At 39.7% G+C, this 24,990-nt stretch overlaps 1 protein-coding gene across 2 annotated transcripts in view; it reads right to left on the bottom strand.

The window, feature by feature from the left end:
- LARP4B (La ribonucleoprotein 4B) overlaps positions 1-19,353 on the bottom strand; it is a 135,726-nt gene extending 116,373 nt beyond the window's left edge. For both annotated transcript variants that reach the window (XM_049881667.1, XM_049881668.1), the window contains exon 1: positions 18,985-19,353. The gene's annotated coding sequence lies outside the window, so the exon portion shown is untranslated. The remainder of the gene's footprint in view (positions 1-18,984) is intronic.
- Positions 19,354-24,990: the final 5,637 nt, after the last annotated feature.

Below are 24,990 nucleotides of genomic sequence, written 5' to 3'. Positions count from 1 at the left end.
CATTAAGGCTGTCCATAGCAAGCAAAATGTAACCAGAGTTTAGGCTACAAAAAAATAAAAACAACTTAGTGCTCACATCTCATATTAATATCATGTTTTAGACAAAGAGCATAACTGCCTCATTCAACATCTTTTATAACTTATTGCTACCCTAGGGGGTTGTATATATGTTAGTTCTTTTTTTACATTTTTTTTTATTCACATTGTTGTTAATTCCATTTTTAATTTGCAATCATTTTCTTGAGATTACAGATGCTCCATAAAATCTTCTCTTTCGTTTAAATTTGGAAAAAAAAATGCTGGTGGACAGATGTAGTGTTAGTATATGCCCATACCAAGGAAATATCAGAATCTGTGCCACAATACAGGAAGTCCTTCTAAAAACCTAGGAAAAAAAAAAAAACCAACCCAAACCCGCTGCCGTCGCGTCGACTCCGACTCATAGCGACCCTACGGGACATAATAGAACTGCCCCATAGAGTTTCCAAGAAGCGCCTGGTGGATTCAAACTGCTGACCTCTTGGTTAGGAGTGGTAGCACTTAACCACTAAGCCTACCAGGCTAAGTCCTGTAACACTGCCTCGACCCTTTCGAATGGAAAAAAGCCTCTATTCCCCTCACCATTCTAAGAAGTCTTGCATTTTCTCAAGGATTATAGATCTAATTCTATCGAGCTTTCTGATTTATAATCTTAATGCCAGTTTTTTTTTTTTTTTTTCCCCCACGGAAAGGGTACAATACTTAAAGAATAAGATGAGGGTGGTAGTGAGCAAACTTGGAACTCAACAGTTTAAAGAATGACAGAATGCCAGGACTGGAAAACAGCTCAGAACTAGCTTAACCGTATCATTCTCAAACTGGGGAGCCAAAGAACCACAACTAGAGTCCAAGGTTCCTGACATGGTAAAATTACAACTTTTTAAAAGGTAAAAAAGGTGCATTCAAATTTCTACAACATGAATTGTTTGAAGGCTTGAAACTACATACAAATTGAATTAGTAAAAACTGTAACACACCACTGATATTTTCGCTTCTTTAACCTATAAGAGACTAATATCTTAAAGTACTACCAAAATATAGTTGTCAAGCATATTAAATTAAAAAACTTTGCTTTGAGGAAAAGATTCTTCTGATTTACAGTAATCAATCAGCCAATAAATCAAAGCAGAGTGAGTAATTTTTCTCCAAATGAAAGATAATGAAATTCAGGAGGTCATGAAAAAATTTCAAAGGGTCTACAGAGCTATAAAGCAGTAAATAGCTGTTTGATGACAACAAAACAGATGGCAGTTATAAACACGCCAAACTGTCTTCCTTAAGTCCTTACTATAGTCCTACAGGTACCCCCTCAAGTCTTGTTATCTGAACATGGAAATCATTTTCCTTAAAAATTAGAAGTCATTTAACAGCTTTATAAGTGGTAACAAAATATACCTTATTTCAAGGTCTACATTAATGTACATCCTTCCTTTCTTGAATTTAATATTCTTAAAAGATATATATTTCATAGCCTTCTGTAAAAAACCAAACCAATCCCATTGCCGTCTAGTCAATTCTGACTCACATAGCAACCCTAAAGGACAGAGCAAAACTGCCGCATAGTTTCCAAGGAACGTCTGGTGGATATGAACTGCTGACCTTCTGGTTCGCAGCCACAACTCTAAACCACTACACCACCTGGGTTTCCAGCCTTCTATAAAAGAAAGGGAATATTCCATAACAATTACAACCCAAAATAGGTCCAGAAATCAGACCTCAGAAGTCAAGTCAAAGTACCTAAATATAGCCAGGACATAGGACAACTTTTAAAAACTTTATTCAAAGAATGAGGTTTTTCTCAGTAGTTTCTGCATCAAAGAAGCTACTCTAGAATCAAAGTTTGGAGAAAAACAAATTTTATTCATTGAAGGAACACTGGTCCTATCTAACGTTAGTTCCTCTACCTATCATCTCGATCCCATTCCCTCCTACCTTCTCAGTTATGCTTTTTTTTTCCTGTATTTTCAATCTCTTACTCCCTGGTTCCTTCCTGTCATTGTTTAAAACATGCCTGAGCCTATTTGTTATCAGAAAGAAAGTGAAGGGAAGAAGAGTGGGAAGGGGAGAGAAGCAAGGGAGGGAGGAAAAAACCTAAAGGTGCTGAGGGGAGGGGCCTACCCTAACACTACTTTTTTTTTTTTGCCTCTCTTTTAGGATGCAGCTTCTCTAAAGCTTTACCCATATTTATCTCTCTCTTGGAGCCCTGGTGGCACAGCAGTTAAGAGCTTGGCTGCTAACCAAAAGGTCAGCAGTTCGACTCCACAGCTGCTCCTTGGAAACCCTATGGGGTATTTCTACTTTGTCCTACAGGGTCACGATGAGTCAGAATCAACGCAAGGGCAACGGGTTTGGTTTTGGCTTTTTTGGTTATCTCTTTCCTACCATCTCTCCAACTCCTCACTCAGCTACTCCACCACGAATTTGTTCCTGTCCGCAACCTCCACTGAAATTGTTCCTTCCAAGATCACCAATCATTGCTTGTTGCTAGATCTACTGAATCTTCCAGCTACATTTAACACTGACCATTCTCTCCTAAAAATCCTTCCTTCCTTTAACTTTGGTGATACTCACACCTACCTGGTATTTCTACTTCTTTAGCTTTTCTTTCTCAAATTCCTTGGAATACTCTTCCTCCAAACTAAATGCAGTAAAATATCTCTTGCCTTATGTGACTGGAAGTAACTGCAAGAGGAAATTATTAAGAGTAGGTGATGCTACAAAATCACAAATGAGTATTTAATCTTTTTAACTTAAACATAACTGTTTCTTCACTCAGGCCTTTTTCCTAGACTGAGTCAGTTGATCAGGTTTTCTTATTTCTCACTCACATAAGCCACATCTGTAACGTATAATGTTGAATTTCTTGCTGTTGTTAGTTGCTGTCAAGTCAGCTCCGGCTCACAGCAACCTTATGTACAACAGGACAAATGACACGATGCTTTCAGAATGATTATTCTTCAATTTTTTCTTAGTGACTTCCTTTTGTTGAGACATTCCAAAGTTTTCAAATGACTATTTCTGCACTACTGTCATCAGTTTATACTGAATTATGTAATTCCAATACTAAATACAACTGACATGAACAAGTCTGGGAACAAGCAAAACGGACTCTTGGTAAATATACAACTGAACTAGTAAGAGGAGAACTACAGGGGCATACGGAAGAGTAGCTCACCACCCACATGCATTAACCATTCTATAGGTATTGCTGTTCTCACCAGCAAGCATCAAGTCTGGTGACTGGATTCCGTGAACATCTGTTTCTGAGCTTCTACCTCATTGGTCTCCTTACAGTTATCTTTTCTGCTCTGTATTTCATTGCTTCAGTTAACATACATATGCTCAATTTCAGTGCAACTATCTAAGCAAATTAATGAAGATTTTATGGCCTACAGACTCTTCTGGAAATCAGTCATTCAAAAATAAAGCCATTCCCAATCCCCACTCCTTATTTAAAACAGATGCTGACAATCAATCCCTCCTATCTCAAGGAAAGATATTAATCACTTACCCAGCTACCCAAGCCAGTAATCTGCAAAATAATTTTTAACCTCTTTTTCTCAAATGAGTTTATCTCTCTCCATTCCTCTTGTTACTAAATTGTTCAGATAACCATTATCTCTGAAACGAATTAACTACCCCAACTTTTTAAATAGTCCTCCTTTTTCCAGTCTCCCACCAACCCCACCAATTTTTCAACAGAAAGATCCTCCTAAAACGTGAAACTCGTCTCATCATTCCACAGGTTAAACCCTGTGATGGCTCGCATTCAGGATAAAGTGAAAATAAGTATAGCTAGCTCAGATACAGTGAGCTTTGGTGGCACAGTGGTTAAGCGCTAAGCTGCTAACCAAAAGGTTGGTGGTTCAAACCCACCAGTTTCGGGAGAGAGATGTGGCAGTTTGCTACCATAAAGGTTACAGCCTTGGAAACCCTATGGGGTAGTTCTACTCTGTTGTATAGGGTCGTTATAAGTCTGAATCAACTCTACGACAATGGGCTCAGCTTAAATGTTACTTCTCACCCTCCCAACAATGTCTGGGTGAGGTGTTGTATATGCTCCCACAAACCCTTTACATCTAACAACTGAGCATATCAAATTAAAAATCTCTCCAACTCAAAGTTTTCATCACTAGGAGTCAGAATTAACTTGACGGCAACAGGTTTTATTGGTTTTGTTTACTACTGTATTCCTAATACAGTACCTAATAAGAGTAGAATCTCAGGAAACACACTTAAATAATTTCTTCTTTCATGGCAATAAGCATGTAGGAAGAAATTCCTACCATTTACAATATAAAGCTCAGAAAATGAAATGATTCCAAGTGAACACCTCTGTTGCTACATATGCCAAATGATGTGTTAACATGGTAAAAGGCAATTATTTATACATTATGGTAAAATCATTTGGAGTTAATTTTAACTTTATTTTATTCTCTAGATTTTGTATGTCTGTAGGTGTTGTGGACACATGCATGCACGTGCATATAGAAAACATGCACTTGGGATGTTAACTATATAAAGCAACGCTGGCCTTTAAAAATTTAATTTAATTAAATTATCAAAACAAAAAATCATCAAGGAAGTTCCTAAGTGGCAAGCGCACAATAAAACAATTGCTTGTCTTGGGGGAAGAGGTCAAACACCCTTTTAAAAATCTGCTAAAAGCTATGAATCCTGTCAATGGAAAAGCAGGCATACTAAAAATTTTAGATACAAATTCCCAAGCTAAAGATTTCCTGAAGTCTGCCTATGAGCAGATTAAAATGTCTAAGGAGGACTGAATGCACTAGTTAAGAGCATGGGCTCTGGAACGAAGAGTACCTGAGTCTGAATCCTGATCCCACATCTTATCAGATGGTGACTGTGGACACACCAATTTGTATCTCATTTTCTTCATCTTACAGGACTGTCGTGAGAATTTATTAGTACACATAAAGTGCATAGCACAGTGCCTAGCACAGAGCACATGCTTAAAAAATTTAGGCATTACTATTATTTCCACGACCTGGGAAAGCTATGAAATACCAACCTGTACTCAGAATGCAAGAGTCTCTTATATCAAGCACAGAATTAAACTATAATATTCAAATATTAGGTGTTACAGCTGAAGATACTTTTCAAGTTTTCCAAGATGATAGTGTAAACTACTTAATATTAAAAATGTAACAAATATCCCTGAGTATTAAAAGTAATGTTGTTGGCTGGGCGCCACTGAGTCCATTCCAGCTGTAATCTTTATGGGAGAAGATTGCCAGTTTCTTCTCCCACACAGCCACTGGGTGAGTTCAACTGCCAACCTTCTGGTTAGCAGCTGAGCACTTAACTGTTACACCACCAGGGTTCCTAAAGTGGTATTACTTAAAAAAAAAAAAATTTAATTCTAAAAGTATGAATTTGAAAGCATATATTACTTTGGATAAACTTTCAGTTTAATATTTCAAATGATATCTATCCAACACATAATACCTTCTCCATTTTATAAACAAAGTGGATTACAACTCATAGGCCAGTTTGGATCGTGATGTATCTCTTTATTCTCATTTCAACAGACAATGTGCCTAATGCCATCATAAAAGTTTCAAGCCATCTATCAGAATCTGAATCGGCTATTTAAAATTCCAATCTGTTCAACAATTCTGAATTACTGTTCAGCAAAGTACATTAATTTCTCTCAATCATATCGTGTGCAACAAATCTGACCTCAAAAATAATCACTATAACTTCCGTGCCCCACAGTTTCATGGGGAACATAAATATGCAATGGAAGTAAGTCACATTCCTATAAGAGAAGTCTGAAGTGAGGGCCAATGGGAAAGTTAAAGGCTTCACCAAGAAGAGAACAGCCAATCTGTGTTTTGAAGCATGAACAGGGGCTTCCAGAGAGCAAAAGGCATTTCCTCCTCTGAGCTGCCATAGCGTACTGTTCCCACTCTACCTTATCCTGTTGGATTAAACTGTAATTACTGTATCATATTTTTACTTTTTTTTCTGTACTATTTGTTTCTTGATGGCAAGTGACATTTAATTCATCTTTGTCTCCCAAACGCTTTGCTTCAGTACCTGGCCTATTAGTGCAGTAAAACCTGTGAGAGCAAGAACTCAACAGCACTGCCTTGTTTTTCCAGGTCTCGCAAGTTTTCCACCTTTGATAGGGTGCAGTCTTAAGCCACTTTTCTATCACTCTCTATTGGTGGAAAATATTTTAGTTGTCCTCTGACAGGTCCCTGCCTTACACAGATTCCGGCTTTTGTAGGTTTTACTGTATTACTTAATAAATAACCACTGAGTGAAAAAATAAATTAAAAAGGAAATTCTTTAAAAAAAGATAATCACTATAAAAATTACTATTAAAACTTTCTGGTTAAAACTTGCCTTTCTGATGCTTAACTATGACGTAGGATTTAAGCAACAAAATATATCATGTAATTTGATCCAAAGTGTCTGGCAGAATAGCTGTACTTTCTTAGATCTAATATTATTTGCAAATGAGCCTGGAAGCAAGAAGCTAGAAAGATTCTATTTTCCACTTTTCCTTTATGGTCTGTTGTAAGGCAAAATTATTTCCAGGCCTCAGTTTCCCAAACAGTAAACAGGTGTTCCAAAGGAAAAAAAAAAAAAAAAAAGTAGGGGCTTTGAGTCCTCTAAATTATAAAACAAATTGGTTTTTTTACATTGCTGAGGGTGGGAACTATTGTAATTTTATTAATTTCTCACAGTTTGTTGGAGGCTGTATGTTGTTAAAAAATCTGAAACCATTACATACACAGCAGGAAGCAAGCCAAAACAGTTGCTTGAGGATGGTAAACTAAAGGGCAAGAGAAGTGGCTATACTGCTCACAGCATGTCACTTTCTCTTTAGTTTGAGGTCTTTAAAATAAAAAAGTGATGGATATGAACAAAGATGCTGACATTTCCAAAACATGAACACAGACCCCTCTGTTGGCAGAATGGATATTAAAATTAACAACTGCTTGCTTTAGGAAGAAAATAATTTATATTAATTTTTCTTAAGACTATTCCTCAAAGATAAAAATGTGAACTGCAGTTTGACTATGATTCAGAGAGTGCTGAAGATCTGTTGCCACCCTCCTATCTGGATTAAAGTTAATAAATTATCTAAATTGACAAAACCCTTAATTTTCCTGGAGTAAAAACATAATATCAACTTTTTAAAAAGTATAAGCAGAGTATAACAGCTGCTTTAAGAACCTGAACTTAAAAAAACATTAAAACACTTAAAATACTACAGCATAGTTAAAATTAATGCTTCCACCAATTTCAATTTTCCTTTTGAAATTCCACTGTTTAGGATACACCTTGAAGAGTATCTTGAGTTTCAATAATTACAGTGCAGTGGAATATTGAATGAGACAAGACCAAAGTTACAGTCCTAGCTCTGCCACCAACTAATTAGTATTTCTAATTTTACCTCTATGAGCTTTGCTTTGTTTCTGAATCTTTATAGAAATCTAAAATCCTAAGACTACAACTGCAACATTACACCATTTTCTGGCAAATATTTTCAGAAGTCAGTTATCAAATCTCAGTTGATAAAATAATGTAGATCAAAACACAAAGTCTCAGAAAATGACTACCCTATTCAAAGTGTTCTTTCATTTCAGACCTAACATTATATGAATAGTCAAAAAGAATTAAAGGCTTCCTCTCAGACTTATAATTCAAGACAGGTACCAGTGGCACTGATAAAAACAAAGTATTCCATGCAACTGAACAATAACACATAAAGCTGATTAAGTGTTAATTATTATTAAAGATTTGGTAAATACATTCTTTATAAATTATCTAAAACTTACCTAATTACCCTCCTTCCAACACCAAACTGTAAATTGGGACTAATGATCCAACTTTTATTTCCTCCACTCATAAAACTATCTAGTAATAAGATCTGCAGCCACATGACTTTGGGAAAAACAACTGATGTATGGCTTTTTATCTTGAGCTGTAATCTCTGTGATTTCATGAAAAACTTACACTCAATTAAAAAAAAAAAAAAAAAACTGCCACAATGACAATCACACTTAAATACTCTGAATTTAAAAAAGAACAGGGATTGCAACTACTGTCACATAACAATATGTATATAAATTTTTGCATGAGAAATTAACTTGAGCTGTAAACTTTCACCTAAAGCACAATTAAAAAAAAAAAAAAAAGCACGGCCAAGCACTCCTATGGGCTTGACTGAAAGATACTAAAATATACGATCATTTAAAATTCCAAGGCACTCTTTTGCAGGAAAACGTTTTATTCTAACAGGAATTTCGCCAGGTCACAGAGACTGTTAAAGTCTACATGCCTGAATACTTTTGCAGCTTTATTTGGCAATTCTGTTTTTCTCTTTCCGGTCCTTTCACACTTGCTCTCTTGCACTGAGCCTTAAAAGATAATGAATCCAGCAAAATAGATAAAATTCATCAATATAAACAAAGAAATGGGAAGAGCTCTGGAAACTAAAGTAAGTATTTATGCATAACAGCCACTGATATACTCCTTCTTTTTCTGACAACTAAGCTTCATCCTTTGGTCTTCATTAATTGCCCTCCTTTCGCTAGATATATAAGAAGTGAAGAAGCAAACACTGCTGATTTCATCAGTTACTTGTTTGTACAATGGCCTGTTGAGGGGCAACCTGAAATAGTATTTTAGTTTGATAACAAGTGTCACTGGAGGTACAGATATTAATCAAACAGAAACATGGAACTTAATTCCAAGGAAAGTTTTATTGAAAAAGATTTAAACCAAAAAAACCAAACCTATTGCTGTCGAGTTGATTCCGACTCATAGCAACCCTACAGGACAGAGCAGAACTGCCCCATAGGGTTTCCTAGAGCACCTGGTGGATTTGAACTGCCGACCTTTTGGTTAGCAGCCATAGCTCGTAATCACTATGCCACCAGGGTACTAGAGAAACACTCTAAATGACAATTGGTATGAAATGCTGTGAAGGTTTACTTCTTGAAAAATTAACTCTGCCTGAATGTTTTTACCTCAAGTAAAAACACAAGTAAGGCCTTTCTATACAGCTAGATTTTTAAAAGGTAACTTTCCATACGGACTTCAAGTCTACTTTTAAAGCTTATTGATAGTATTCTCTGACTACAGAGAAGTACTGATAAGCTAGGCAGCAATGAATTACCAGTACTATATACAGTTTATATACACATGGGCCTGCACACATAAGACGCGTACTCACACATGCAGTTTAGATATAGCTTTCAAGTGGTAAGGCAAAAATTACATAGTAAAATCTCAACAATGAAATACAAAAGATATAATCAACAATGAAAATGAAAAATACTGTTCATAAAAATATGAAGTCTTTAAAGAAAAGGTTTTAAAAGAGTTGATTTTTTAGAAGAAAACTTGAATAGGAAAATATTTAGCGTCCCTGGGTTGTACAGGTGGTTAAGTGCTGGACAACTAACCAAGAAGTTGGCAGTTCAAACCCACCCAGTGGCACCTTGGATGTAAAGTCTGGCGATCTGCTTCCCAAAGGTCACAGCCCTGAAAACCCTATGAAGCAGTTCTCTGCACACAGAGGATCGCCATGGGTCAAGGTCGACTCAATGGCAACTAGCAACAAACAAAAACTTAATGAAAGGAAAAAAAAAAATGAGAAAAAGAATAAACAAACAAAAAATGTGTTAAAAAGGCAAAGGAAAAGAGAAATATTTAACACATTCACAGAAAGATAATCATTGGGGCAACTTGTAAATCTATGTCAAATTAGTCTCTATGTTTTATCCCTATATTCTGAGCTGTGACAATAAAAAAAAGTTTTTTGAAGTTTGAAAACAAAATGTTCCCATTTTTCAGAGATTTTCCTAAAACGGGAATCTGTTAACAAGTCTACCTTAATTGGAAAGTAATTATGAATACGTCAAACGACTGACAAATAGTAGCAGATTTAAGGCATATATCACCTAAAAACTTTCCAAAGTATTTTTTAAACATACATGATTATGTGTAATATAAATTAAAAGGGTTCTTAGCAAGCTATTCTTCATTTATACTAGTGCAGCCTTTTCAACTATGATAGAGGCGTAAACTAGAAGAGGGTTCATCACCTTCGTGATGTAATACAAAGTAATACTGATCTGTGTGCATCCATTCTTGCCCTCTTCCAACCTATTCTCTATAAAACAGAATGATTATTTCTAAAACGCAATTCTGATCATGTAATTCTCCTGTTTAAAACTCTCCAATTCCTTCCAAATGCTCTCAGGATAAAGAGCAAAATTCTCAACCTACACCAGGACCACAGACTCTATATGATCTAGCTCCCTGCCTACCTTTCCCAGCCACTTATCCCCTTCCACTACTTCAGCAACCCAAGCTTCGTTTAAATTAGTTCCTCCAAAATGCTTTGCCCCTTCCCACTTCAGAGTTTTTGCTATTCTCTCATCCTCACCTCAATCCTTCACTTAATCAACTCAAATTCAGTCTTTCGAATTTCAGCTCAACCACTGGTTCCTTAGAAAAACCTTCTTGATTCCTCAAGGTCTACACCAAGTCTCCTTGTTATATCACATTGTACTTTTACATTTGATTATTTGTCTATCTCCCTCAGTGGGAGAAAAGCTCCAAAGGGGAATTTATCACTTTTGTTTACCATTGTAAACTTGGATTTATTCATACTTTAGTGCATGCTATGTGGCAGGTAATATTCTATGGTCTGGGTTTTTTCATCAATGAACAAAACAGCAAAAATCCCTGATCTCTCAGAGTTTACATTCAAGTAGTAGAAAACAGATCCTCCACAAAATAAGTAAACTATACAACGTATTATATGTAAAAGGTGTTATAAAGAATACTATAGCAGGGAAGAGAGATAAGAAGTGCCTGACACAGGATATGCCATATGCTATGATTATAACAAGATTACAGTTAAGAGTTACCAAGATTAGAGTTAAAAGTCATCAATAAGTTTCAGGTATGGAAGCTTCAAGAGTCCAAATACCAGTTTACATTACTTTAAAACAATTCAATGTCCTAATTCCTCCTATATTATCAGCCTTAGAAAAAAGTTTTGGTATCTCTTTCATCTTTGTAGCCCTGGTGTCTGATTAGTTAAAAATATGTGCTAAAGAAAAAAATTGTTTTCTTCTATCTCAGTGACCTTCCTTCATATCACTGAGACTAGTTTTAAATGATTCTTAACAAGGAATAAAAAAATGGAAAAATCCACTTAAGTATAAAAATATTTTCAAACTTTAATTGATTTTTTGGTTGATATAATTTGTTTTAATTTAGAAGAAAATAAAGCAAACAGATTTTTATGGTTATGAAAAGGGGGCATGTACTCAGCCATACGGAGAGCTGAGAGTCCTGCTGCATGCTACAACATGGATGAAACTTGAAGGCATTATGCTGGGTGGAATGGGTCAGTCAGAAAAGGACAAATACTGTATGATCCCATTTGTATGAAATGTCTGAAGTGGGTATATAGTGACCAAAATTTATTAATGGTTGCTATTTTTTTTTTTTTTAGGAGGAGGAGGGAGGGGGAAGGGGAAACCGCTTAGGTGACACTGAGCTTCTGTTAAGGATGGTGGAAAAACTGGAGACAGGTAACAGTGATGGTTGAACAACGTAATAAACATAATGTTGCTGAAGTGCACATGTGAAAAATATTGAAATGGCAAATGTTTTGTTACATATATATTTACCACAATAAAAAAAAAGGGGGGGTACTTTTTATAAACTGAGAAACTAATTTAGAGGTCAGTTAAATTATTCTACTGAAAACATTTTCTACATTAGAGGTTGCTATGAAAATGCCAGTTAAAATCTTATAAACTATCTTGTAAATATAATTTTTACGCACTAGAAGAAACCCTATAATAATTACCTAATATATTCTTTGAGAGTTAAGATTTTCATGTTTGTTCGCAGAAGCATGGAAATGTATGATTTGCAAATATTTTCTCTAAAACTAGGGTGGCAGATGTCTTTAGATATGTGTTTTTATCCCTGCGCCTGTTACCCAAACTCACTGCTGTCAAGTCGATTCCGACTCATAGTGACCCGACAGCAATCCTACAGGTCGGAGTAGAAGTGCCCAACAGGGTTTCCAAGGAGCAGCTGGTGGATTCAAACCACTGACCTTTTGGTTAGCAGCCAAACGCCCAACCACTGCACCATCAGGGCTCCTTTATCCCTGCAGTTAAATAAATTTTACTAAACAGCTGTAGTGTACCAGGCACAGGGCTGGGCAAAGAGGTTACAAATATAAAAACAAGATCTCCACAGCAAGGAGTGTACATTAATTTCAAAAGCATATTAAGTGCTAAAAAAGACAAAAGGTATGCTTAGCATACTATGGAAACAGAAGCACTCAGTACAATCTTTGAAAATCAAGGCAAGGATTTCTGAAGAACTTTTGAAATATCTTTTAAGAATGGGTTAAGGACCTAAGTGGAGTCCCTGGGTTGTGGGAACGGTTAACATACTTGGCTGCTAACCGAAAGGTTAGAGGTTCAAGGCCACCAAGAGGCACCTTGGAAGAAAGATCTGGGGTTGATTCCTGGAAAATCATCCATTGAGAACCCTATTCAACAGTCCTACTCTGACACACGTGGGGTCTGCCATGAGTCAGAGTCAACTCCATGACCACTGGTTTATGGAGCTAAATAAAAGAAAAAAAGGGTGTGTGTGTGATATTTCAGGCAAAGAAACTACCAAAGGCAACAAGGCAACAAAAAGTATGCAACACCTGGAGAGGGAGGCAGTGGTCAGTGCTGGAAGACAAAGGCGGTCCAGTTCATTACAGCCTTTTAGAAATGAGAAGAAAAAATATAGAAATATACCCAGCCACATAGGATTAGGCACATCATGTTTGGGAGCCTGAGCTTTTCATATTTAGGCAGGGGATAGTCACTGATAAGCTTTTAAAAGGGGTATAACAAACAAGACATAACTTTAAAGCAACCTCTTTGGCTGCAGTATAACTAAAATGGTGTGTGTAAATAAGACAGTATTTTGTTTTTAATCATGCAAATACCATTCTAATTTATTACTTTTAGCCAAAATTTCTGCACATCAGATTTCATAAAGAATATTTTCGGTGAAGCTAAATCTCATCTCAGTAATTATTAAACTTCCCCTAAAAAGGTAACATGCTTACAGATCTGAGTTAAATAGTAAATATTTCAATATTACACAATGCTACTTGATGGCCCAGGGTCTCACTATCAGGGGCAGCAGAGTTGACATTGAACAAAAGAACAATACTATGAAAGAAGACACATCACTCAACTGCAAATCCTTTATGATTAAAATAGGAGCCACAACAGATTCACAGTAAAAAAGATGAAAAGAGAAAGTTTATAAAGGCAATGAAGGCACAAAAGACAGGTGGGGGGGGTGGGAGTGGAGTGGGGGGTTGGCCTGAAACTAATCTAAGTTCCTCTGTTCCTAAGGAAGACATTTATACAAGGGAAAAATAAAGTATTAGAATGTTAGGGGGGAAACACATTCCTGCTGTACAATGTAACAATTTTGGAACTATCTTCTTTTAATAAGAGAACAGAGAGCCTAATGGTTTCCTACCTTACAATTTCATATCATCTCTATCAAATTCATTTTCTAACTCCAGGAGAAGTAAAGAATCTCCAAAGATGTCAACATACATAACAATTAGGAGCAAAAGTTTAAACCAAACTGAAATCAGGCCTGATGAGTTTAACTTCCTCAGAAGGCAATGTCTCAATTACTATGCACTCAAATTTGCTCTTACAGAAAAATGAGCTTTTTAAGAAACAAGCATAAAGTTTTATCAAAAAGCATAAGCAAGCAAGCCCCTGGTGCACTGTCAATATTTAACAATATATTTTCAATAAGCAAAATTTCAGTATTCATGTTTCCCCCTCCCCATTGAGAAAAGGGTTGTTATAGGAAGAATTACAAGAATACAATCTGAGATTTTCTTGCAATTATGAAACTGAAGAAAATTCCTTAAATCTGAAAGAAACCTGCAAGGACACACACATGCATTCTGAAAGCATACTTAAAACCTGTGCCTTTACTATCAGAACTAAAACAAAAGGAATTTAAAGCGAAATATACCTACGCAGCTTTTTTACAACCTCCATACCATCATAAAGATGGCACATGATACTAAAATTGGAACGCTTGGGTTATAATCCTAACTATCAGTGTTTTACTGTTTTAATGGAAAGTATGAACTCCAGCATAAGATTCTGAAACAATCATGAAAGGAGTTCGTCAGCCACTTCTTGGTTGGTAACACTAAGTCCAAGTCTATCACTACAAAAATTTGTAAACGTTGTTGCAGATCTACATAGAGCGGAGACAGCTACTTGAAAGCACTGTGTTTTGTAATTGCCATTAACAACTTAATATCACAAATTGCCCTTAAATATTTTAGAATTATGTTTCAGGATATGTGAAGACTTTGCTTCATAAAAACAAGTGACTGTCCCTGGGTGGTGCAAACAGTTAAGGCACTAACTCAAAGCTGGAAGTCTGAGTACAACCAGAGGCACCTCCGAAGAAAGGCCTGATGACCTACTTCCAAATATCAGCCACTGAAAACTGGACACACAATAATAGGTTGCCATGAGTTGGAATCAACTCAACAGCAAAAAGTTTTTAAGTGACTAAAATATTTGTTTCCAGAGTTTAAATATATTTGTCAAAATTTGTGATTACTTCTGGAAATCACCTTGTTCAGTAAATTCTCCAAATCTCTCTCTTTTTTTAAAGGGCAATCCCCAGGAATATTAAATAAAATCAAATAACTCTGAAATTTTTACCACTGAATTTCTGCTACTTTTCTAAAGAATCTGTCAACATGAATGTGTTGAAGAAGAAAATTAGTAACAGATATCTTACTTTGATTTTAAGGTTTTTCTTAGTAACAAAACCAAGTAAAGCCAAAAAAACTCACTGCCATCAAGTCAATTCCAACTCACAGGGACCCTATATTAACTGTAAACAGCCTGACCCAAACTGCAAAATCCTGCCAGAAGCTGCTCTACAGAAATGTAAATGTCTTTTCCTCCTAGAAAAGAACGGTCAACAAAACCATTACCTCCTGATTTAAATGAAAAAAGACTCTAGGCTCTAATTTTTTTCCCCTGAAATTGAAAAAAATTTAATTTTTGTTGTTGAGAATACACAGAACATACACCAATTCAACTGTTTCTACATGTATAACTCAGTGACAGTGATTCCGTTCTTCCAGTTGTGCAATCATTCTCAGCCTCTTTTCGGAGTTACTCCTCCCCCATTAACATAAACTCACTGCTCCCTAAATTTCCTAATTTTTCAAGTTGCTGTTGTTAATGTGGAAACCCTGGTGGTGTAGTAGTTAAGAGCTATGGCTGCTAACCAAAAGGTTGGCAGTTCAAATCTACCAGGCACTCCTTGGAAACTCTACAGGGCAGTTCTACTCTGTCCTATAGGGCCGCTATGAGTCGGAATCTTCTCGACAGCAATGGGTTTTTTGTTGTTGTCAATGTGATCTCATAGAGATAGATCTTGAAAGAGCGCAATACTCAAGGCAGACATTCTTCACTAGTTAAGCTTAACTATTTGGTTTTAAGAAGACTTTAGGGGTTATTTTTGGCTTACGGTTTAAAGATAATCTCAGGGCAATACTCTCAGGGGTTCCATCCTCTATGGCCCCAGAAAATTCTGATTCCATGGGATTTTGAAATTCTGTTCTACATTTTCGCCCCTCGATCAGGACTCTTCCACAGAATCTTTGATCAAAATGTTCAATAATGATAGCCAAGCACCATCCAGTTCTGGTCTCACGGCAAAGGAGGCAGTTGTTCATGGAAGCAATTAGCCACACAGTCCATTTCCTCTTCCTATTCCTGGCTGTCTTTCTGTGTTGTTCCAGGAGAATACAGGCCAACTGTACCTTGGATAGCTGCTTCCAAGCTTTGAAGACCCCAGGTACTACTACCCAAGAAAGTAGGAGGTAGAACAGAAGCACTAAACACATTATCAGGCCAATTAACTAAGCTTTCCTAATTTAAATCTCAAAAAGTCTCATGGCTGCAGGTGGGTAAGGTGGGTGGAGGGCCAAATTTTTAGCAGCCAGGCTAGAGGCCACCTAGTAGCCAGGTTATCAGCTGATTTCAAGTTAAGGGGGGAAGGCAGGGTTCAATCAATCACATTAATATTAGCCAAGGGTTGATCATCTTCTTCTCCCTCCTCTTTATAAGCTTCATTGTAACCAGCCTGCTCTAGCAATTTAGTTTTTTTTTATCAAAATGTTCTCCCTATATGCATACAGAACGCTGTTTCAACTTCTTTGAGTTTTGATTAATTTTTAACAAACGCTAGGAGACGTCTGTACCCATATTATCATACATATTTTTCCTCTGGCTTTCTACTCAAATATAGTGTAACCCCTTTGTCCAAATATATTCTGTCCACGGAACCTGTTTTCTTTGCCCAGATACATGTGATCAAGTAAAAATTTCTCTCCGCTATTAAATTAAAATCAACAGCCACAATGTAATATACTTTAGAAAGTACTAAGGTAAATATCTCTCTCCTAATTCTCAACAAGAATTCAATAATAATTAAAATAGTAAAAACAGGCAACACTGATATGTTTGTATCGCAACAGCCCTTTGTGACTAAGACAACCATCCCCTTTTTACAGATGAGGAAACTGAAGCACCAAGAGAGTAAAAAATTTCTAACAAATTAAGAAGCCATGACATTCTTTCATGTCAAGTCAACTCTCATTAACTTTTCAAAATACAGGAATAACTTATTTCTAACCAAACACAAGTTTTAAAGCGGAGTATACAAACCAAACATATGGTTGAATAATAAACTTTTTAATCTGATGCCTTTTTAGAAAGTGTTTTACTTTAGCAACTCAAGCAAACCTCGCTTAAGTTATTTGTTGTGTAGCCTGATTACAAAACTATCTTTCAAGTATATTAAATACAGAGAAAAGTTAAAAAGCCACAACCATTTCAACTTCTGTAAATTACCCTGACTGTAAATTAGGAGGAGCCAGGCAGGTTGGGGAAGTATGGAAATTGCACATTTCACATGCTATCTGACCACCAAGGAAAAGGTGAACATCACTCTCCGCCCCTGTGGTCTTTGCAACACCTATTTCAAAGGCATTTAAAATATTTAACACTACTTAAAATAAGACACCAGCACAATATTCTCAGTTCAACCAAAGCTAGAGAGTAGAAGAAAAATAACTTTCACAAGGGAAAAAATAACTAGTATGCCTACTTAAAATATTCACCTTCAAAATGATATTATCTCTATTGGAAAAAAATACTTGTTTATACTTACAAACTAATTTCACTGCACTTTCAAGGGAAGTAATTTCGTTTTGTCAGTTATTTAAAACTGCAAACTTCCACTTTAAGATAAAGGCAGGTTACAGTGAAAGCAAGTGAGAGGGTCTCAGACAGATGTCCGATAAGAGATACTCTACCCACACACAACCCACTACCATCGAGTTGATTCCGACTCATAGCGACCCTAAAGGACAGAGAACAACTGCCCCATCGAGTTTCCAAGGAGCACCTGGTGGATTCGAACTGCTGACCTCATGGTTAGCAGCTGTGGCTTTACCACTCCGCCACCAGGGTTTCCAGAGATGCTCTACAGGTAAATTTTTCAGGTTTCATCTCAGGCAAAATTTAAGACCGTTTTACATAAAAAGGAGGGAGGACCAAAAGATTACATTCACAGAAAGTTGGAATACAAAAAATCACACCGTAGTCTGAATAACTCTTAAATGTACGTTCTGATTTTAGAGAACCACATGATAAGCGTTTCCTGATCTGTTTGAGACTGTATTTGTCTGTTTCAAACACGGAATCTTCAGATTTGATTTCCCTTTTTCCTTCTGAATTTGTTATTGCTCAAGTCTATCAAGAGAAAAACAGGAATATTTCACACAAACACCAGAGCAACAGGATCCATACTTCCTGGTCCTAAAAGAATCCGACACCCTAACGAGCCCATCCTCAGGTGGGGCCATCAGCTAGCTGGACGACCCAGCCAGCTGTCCTAAAGGCAAAGCCACACGAAAAACGATTAAACAGAACTGTATAACCTCTTCGTTTCATCTAGGGCAGGCTGAAAAGAAAATGAGGGACTGGAAGGAGGGGGCAACCACAACTTGGCTTTCTGGGGGAAGGGGCAGAAACCGGGGCGGGGGTGGGGGGCCAGGCCGCGGGCCGCCGCAGTGCAGCTCCGGGAGACGCTGACAGCGCCGAGTCCAGCTGCCGCCGCCCCCGTCCGCGGCCAGGTTCAGGAAAAGGAGCAGGAACCCCGCAAGGACCCAGATCCTCGCCCCTGTTATTCAGCATTTGCCAAGGCTCTTCGAGATCCTCCGGGGGCGACCCGCCCTCCAAGGCAGTCCGGAAAGGGCCTGGGCAGGAGGAGGAGGGACTCGCCCAGGCCAAGCAGGCGCGCCCCCTCGGTGGGCGCCAATTCCCACCTCGGCCCTCTAGGGGATACAGAAAGCTGTGGAGACTTAATTGAGCAAGGCCGGGCCGGGGCCTGAGAAACCCCTACATTAAGCTGCTTCCTCCTTCCCTGCCCTGGGCCTCCACCTCCACGACTCGGGCCTGAAGGCAGCTGCTAACCAAGGAAAATCGTCGGCAGAGCCAGGAGCCGACCCAGCCAGAGCCTGGAGAGTCGCCTCCGGCGGGAAGATGGCGGCTCCGGTGACAGGCGAGAGCCGGGCGGCGGGTCCGAGCCCGGCTGGGGGAGGGGAGAGGGAGGAGTCCCCGCCCAACTCTCGGTTCCTCCCCTCCCCCAGCCCGGGCCCGGCGCTAGGGGCGGCGGCGGGGGAGGGGGCGAAGGAGAAGTGCGAGGTCTGAGGAGTAAGTGTGTGGGGGAGAGTTGCCCCGGCCTTCCCTCCGCCGACGCTCCCGCCGCGGCCTCCACACTCACCTGTCAGCGCCGTTCCAGCCACAGCCGCCGCCGCCGCCACTGCCTGACCCCGGCCACGGGCTCCTCCGCCGCAGCCCTGGCTGCCCCGGCGACCGTGCCACACGAGGGGACTAGGGCGAGAGGAGAGGGAAGGGAAGGGAAAGGGAAGGAAGAGGCGGAGCGGGCGGGCGCCGGGAAAGAGGGGGAGGGCAGGGTAGGGAGCGGCGCGGGCTGGCGGCGGCGGCGACAGCGAATTCTTCCCCTTTCGGGCCCGAAAATGTCTCAACCTCGAGACTCCAAATCCTCAACGCTCCTTCCCGTTCGCATGAGAACACACAGCCTCCCACTTCCGGGACTCTGGCGGAAATCCCGCCTTCCCGTTCCCCTCCACCCGGTCCCCTGCCTCCCTCAGTCACTGAGGCCGGGCACTGGCGCTCTCCGCAGCCCGGAGAGCCTCACGTCAATCCCAGGCGGCGCCCCCATTGGGCCAGCGCTCCCCGCCCCTGCCCGCCCCCGTCTCCACCCCCGGCTTTTCCGCGGCGAGCGTCCCTCCCAGCTGGCGCTTCTGATTGGCGCGGGTCAGCTCACTGCTGCCGCCGCCGCCGCCTCTGCGCCCGGCCCTCCAGCGAGCTGGGAAAGGGCGGCGGCGGCGGCCTGACCTGGTCGAGAGCGGCTTCCGCCGTTCCTGCTCGCATCCCCGGGACTGTCTCCCTACCCGGTCCCCGCCTCTGGGCCGCGCTTGGAGCGCATGTGCTGGGGGGATGCCCTCCTGGCCTCGGCGGCTGAGCGCGGGGAGCGGCGGTCTGCTGGCGGACACCCGGGCCGGGAGCCCGCACTTCCTGGCTGCCCCCAGCTCGGGCGGCTCCCGGGCTCCTAAAGGGCTACGGAGGCGTCAGCAGGTGATGCCCGCTGCGGAGGAATGCACCTGGTGTGATCTCTGCTGTGGCCAGGCTCACCCCACCGCGGAGTCGCCGCGCTCCCCGGCGCCGGAGCCTCGCGAGCGGCGCTGAGCAAGTGCCATTGCCGGAACCAGCGACGAAGCCAAGGGATATGCACCGGTCTTTTTCAGCAGACTAGGGACTCCCAGGACTGAATCGGAGCTGTCAGAGGAAGAGGGCGTCGTGCAAATATTTGTTTTCTCGCCTAATTTACGTTCTTCTTTAGAACCATCCTCATTCTGTCACCCCCTAAAATTTTATCCCTTTTTTTGAATAGTTGCTTTTTACCGAAGTAAATAAATTGCCCAATAGTTATCAGTAGGTCCTGACTTCTAAATTATCAGACTTTTTTGTCTCTTATCCTCTGTGATTTGAGCTACATAGTATCTGTGCCTTGATGCCTTTTGATCTTAGAAATATACCTCAAAGACACTTGGGTCCCTAATGAGATAATAATGAAAGGCTGTCTTGTATAGTACAGTGTGCCTGGCACAATAGTAGGCGTCCAGTAAATGTTAGCCCCCTCTCTAGGCTGTATTTACTCAACCAAGTCTGTACCAACAGTACCTTCTTCTCCCAGTATAGTTGTCCCCTTTATCCAGCCATGCTTCATAGTGCCCCATATGTCATCTGTCCATTTTTCCCCCATTGGAGGCAGCTGGATATTGTTAACTGGCCATTAGTGCATATTAAAAATCCACAGAATGGTTGTTATTACCTCGTTATCCTCCCTCCAGTTTCTTGATCCCTTATTAAATAAAGGGATGATATTTTCAGCACAGATAGTCTCCCAATTTCCCATGGGGATTCCGTTCCAACAGCTCCTCTTTAAGTCGCTTCTGAGGTAAATCGAAACTTCTTTTTTTTTGACTATTGCCTTTTATTATCAGTATCTTGATAATCTGATCTTTATTTTCTTTTGAGGTTGGAAACATTACATACGAATTTACAAATATATTTTAATACATAAAAAAATACACAAATCATAAAAATTTACACCAACGATGGGGAAGAGTTTGACACTGTTGGCGTTTCGTCAGTTGCATACTAACTCCATTTGTGGAAGGTTCTAAATCATCCCTGGGAATGGGGATCACATTTCTAGTGAGAGTTGTCCATATAGTCCTTTTTTTCTTCATGTATTTTGCAGTAACATCTCACTGCTTCTTGAATTTACCTTTCGACTTTAGCAAAGCAATCAGCGTTTGGGTCCATGTTTCCAAGCAACTGAAGCCTCTGATTTAGTTCAGAGAAAACTCCAGCTAATCCTTTCACTGTAAAATTTTTTTGACGACTTCTCTCCTTCCTCTTCCTCATTGTTTTTCTCCTTCCGCATTTCTTTTCTCTTCAAAATCCATTAAGTCCTGATCTGTCACTTCCCCTTCATGATCCACCTCACGATAAACCGGAAACAAAACCCATTGCCGTTGAGTCAATTCGGACTCATAACGACCCTACAGGACGGAGGGGAGCTGCCCCACAGGGTTTCCAAGGAGCACCTGGTGGATTTGAACTATGGACCTTTGGTTAGCGGCCATAGCCAGGATTTCCCCATATCAAGTTCTAAATTCAGCATTCTTGCCATATGGATGATTTTCCACCGATCTCTGCCATCATATTACCCTAATAAAATGTTTAGAACATGTTCGCAAAACTCAGCAATTTTTTCCATTTCCCCAGCATGCATTTTCTGGTAACTTCCTCCCTGGAGATGCAACGATCCAGATACACTGACAGTCATAAGTGTGGTTCGTCATAACTGGTATATGTCATAAGTCGGGGACTACCTGTATCTCTTCAACAGGATCAATTATATTCTCTGCAGTTTAAGTGAGAAGGTTGAAGACTTTATGCTAGGGTACCTTCCTCATACACAAGAATATCTTACCTATTCCCTAATCAATTTTATGGGGAAAAAAAAAATCAAAGGTAAAGTATGCTTTATTTCCTTTAAGTTTGCTGAATCACTTCTTTTATAACTGCTCTGGTGGATTGATCATATATACACCAAAAAAACCAAACCCATTGCCGTTGAGTCCATTCCAACTCATAGTGACTCCATGTGTTATAGACTAAAACTTCTCCACAGGATTTTCATGGCTGTAATCTTTAAGGAAGCAGGTTGCCAGGCCTTACTTATATGGTGCCATGGGGTGGGTTTGAATCACCAACCTTTAGGTTAGTAGACAAGTGCAAACTGTTTCCACGATTCATTGTTTTATTTTCCTAGCATTTTCTCTGATAAATACTCCCCAGTATTTCCGTTGTGTGTATTATCCTATTAAAAAACAGATTGGAGGAGCACTAGCTTCCTAGAAGTTAAGCATGAAACTTCTTTAGAATGGACCATCTTTTTGTTCTTGAAAATTTTATGTCCTTTAAGGGTCCTTCACATATGCTATTCCTTTTGCCTAAACTGTCCTACCTCTGTCTACTTCTATTTGTGGTAAAATCTTGCTTATTTTTCAAGCTTCGGCTCAGATGTAAACCATGCAAATCTTTCCCTTTTAGATAGTTGGTCTCCCCTCTGGATTTTCTCAGCATTCTGTATTAAAATATTCATCACATTGTAATAATTTTCTATTTATGTGGTTGACACCCAACCAAATGGTCTGTTCCTCAAGGGCGGAGACAATTTCAGCGATCTGTTTAACTATGTGTGGCTCACGTTGTTGTTCATAGTTGCTGTCCAGTCAATTCTGACTCACGGCGACCCCATGTGCTCACAGTATATACTTAATAAATATCTATTGAAGTAACCAATTACCAAAGCTAGTCATTATTATGTTAGTAAAGGCATAAATTTCAGCTAGTCTTCTAAGAACATTGCTTTATTTTCTCAGCATTTCCATTGTGTATATTATCATTGAAAACTACCTTACCTGATGTTAGCAAACTCATTCCCATTGGCTTAACCACATTACTCAAAAATTCATTTGTAATGACTTTTAGAACTATTCATTTACCGATTAATTAAACAAATATTCACTAATCACCTGCCAAACCTCAGGGATTGTGCTAAGAGCTCGGGAGATAACAGAGAGCAAGACACATTCTCTTCTCTCAAGGAGCTCTCAGTCTAGTAGCAAAATCAGACTAAAAAAATTAGGTAAACAGACAGTAAAGAATAAAGAGTAATAAGTGTTAACGGTGCACATGGAGTGCTCGGGTAGCAAGCATATGGGAGAGCACTGGGATGGTTAATGTTATGTGTCAACTTGCTTAGGCTATGATTCTTAGTGGTTTGTCAGACACTATGTAATCATGTTCCATTCTTCTGATCTGATGTAAGCAGCCAATCAGTTGAAAAGGGAGTTTCCTTGGGGGTGTGGCCTGCATCCAGCATATAAATGGATGTTCTGGCAAACTTGGCTCTCTTTCTCGAACTTGCACTCTTCTCATTGCCTGGCCTCATTCTTGGGATGTAAGCCTGCAGAAGTCTCTGGCCTGCCACTTGGCCTGCACATTTTGAATTCTCCAACCCCAGCAATCCTGTGAACCAGCAGAGGCCTCCAGCCTGTGGCCTGACCTGCAGATTTTGGGTTCATCAGCCTGCAACCACTTGAGACAGCAGAGGTCATCATGTTGTTGCCTGACCAATGGATTTGTGACTTGTCAGCTCCACCAGATTGTGTGAGCCATTTCCCTGAAGAAATTTTCTCTCGATGTATATATATATATGCTTCACTGGTTTTGCTCCTCTAGAGAACCCGGATTAAAACAGGCACCTAACCCAGCTTGGGAAGGAAGGAGTCAGAAAGAGGGATAACTAAACCAAGGCTGAAGAGACAAAGAGAGGGTAGGGTGCTGACAAACCTTCCACACAGAAGGTACACCAGGTGGGAAGGCCTATGAGAGGCCAGGGCTACTCAGAAAACAAGAAATATTTTAACACGACCGTGTAAAGTGAAGTTGGTAAGACGGGTGGAGGGGACAAAGAGAGATGAGCGAGGCAAGAACCAGAAGGGGTCTTGTTAGGCATTTAAGAAGTTTGGGTTTGGTTGTGAGTCAAGATTTTATTGTGAGGCAAAAGGGAGTCCTCAAAAGGTTTTAAGATGTGGAGTATCTCCAGTCCCAAAAACACCCCCCAAAGAAACAAACAAAAAAAAAGGAATCGGCCTAATCAAATTAGGTAGAATGATCAAAATGAATAATGACACTAATACGTTATAATACAGTGAATAAGAAAGAACTCATGAGTTCATACAGACACTAAGAAATATAGATAAATAGATGAGTAAATAAATGAAAAAGGTGTCACAGGAGAAGGGAAAGCTTTCTTTACAGTAGAATGCCAGATAATGAGAAAATGATTTAAACAATCACCATGTTACGACTATCAGAAATACTTCATTCTCGCAAGAATCATCAAGAAATGCTGAAATTATTGGATGACAGGTTGTCAAGGAACAGGTTATGTGCACAATTTTGATTCCAAAACTTATTAATTTCATGGGGAAGAAGGGCACTTTTTACAGTGGATTAATATGATGGTCACCGTCGTAAGTGATCAACGTTAACATCACCGATAATGGGACAAATTAACACCATGTGCCTCCTGATATGCAGAGAATGCAGTTTTGTTATTATTGTTAGGTGCCATTGATTTGATTCAAAATCATAGCAACGAAACACTGCCCGGTCCTGCGCCATGCTCACAATCTCTGCCATGTTTGTTGCAGCCACTGTGTCAACGCAACTCATTGAGGGTCTTCTTCTTTTCCACTGACTCTCTATTTTACCAAGGATAATGTCCTTCTCCAGCGACTGCTCCCTCCTGATAGCATGTGCAAAATATGTGAGACTAAGTCTTGCCATCTTTGCTTCTAAGGAGCATTCAGGTTGTACTTCTTCCCAGAAAGATTTGTTCATTCTTCTGGCAGTCCGTGGTATATTCAATATTCTTCGCCAACGCCTTAATTCAAAGGCATCAATTCTTCTTTGATCTTCCTTATTCATTGTCCAGCTTTCATGTACAAATGAGGTGACTGAAAATACAATGACTTGGGTCAGGCACACCTTAGTCCTCAAAGTGACATCTTTGCCTTCCAACACTTTAAAGAGGTCTTTTGCAGCAGATTTGCCCAAC

The sequence above is a fragment of the Elephas maximus genome, chromosome 4 (genome assembly GCF_024166365.1).
Source record: "Elephas maximus indicus isolate mEleMax1 chromosome 4, mEleMax1 primary haplotype, whole genome shotgun sequence".
Lineage (NCBI taxonomy): Eukaryota > Metazoa > Chordata > Mammalia > Proboscidea > Elephantidae > Elephas > Elephas maximus.
Note: the sequence above shows the minus strand (reverse complement) of the source record. Positions and strands in the feature narration are given on the sequence as shown.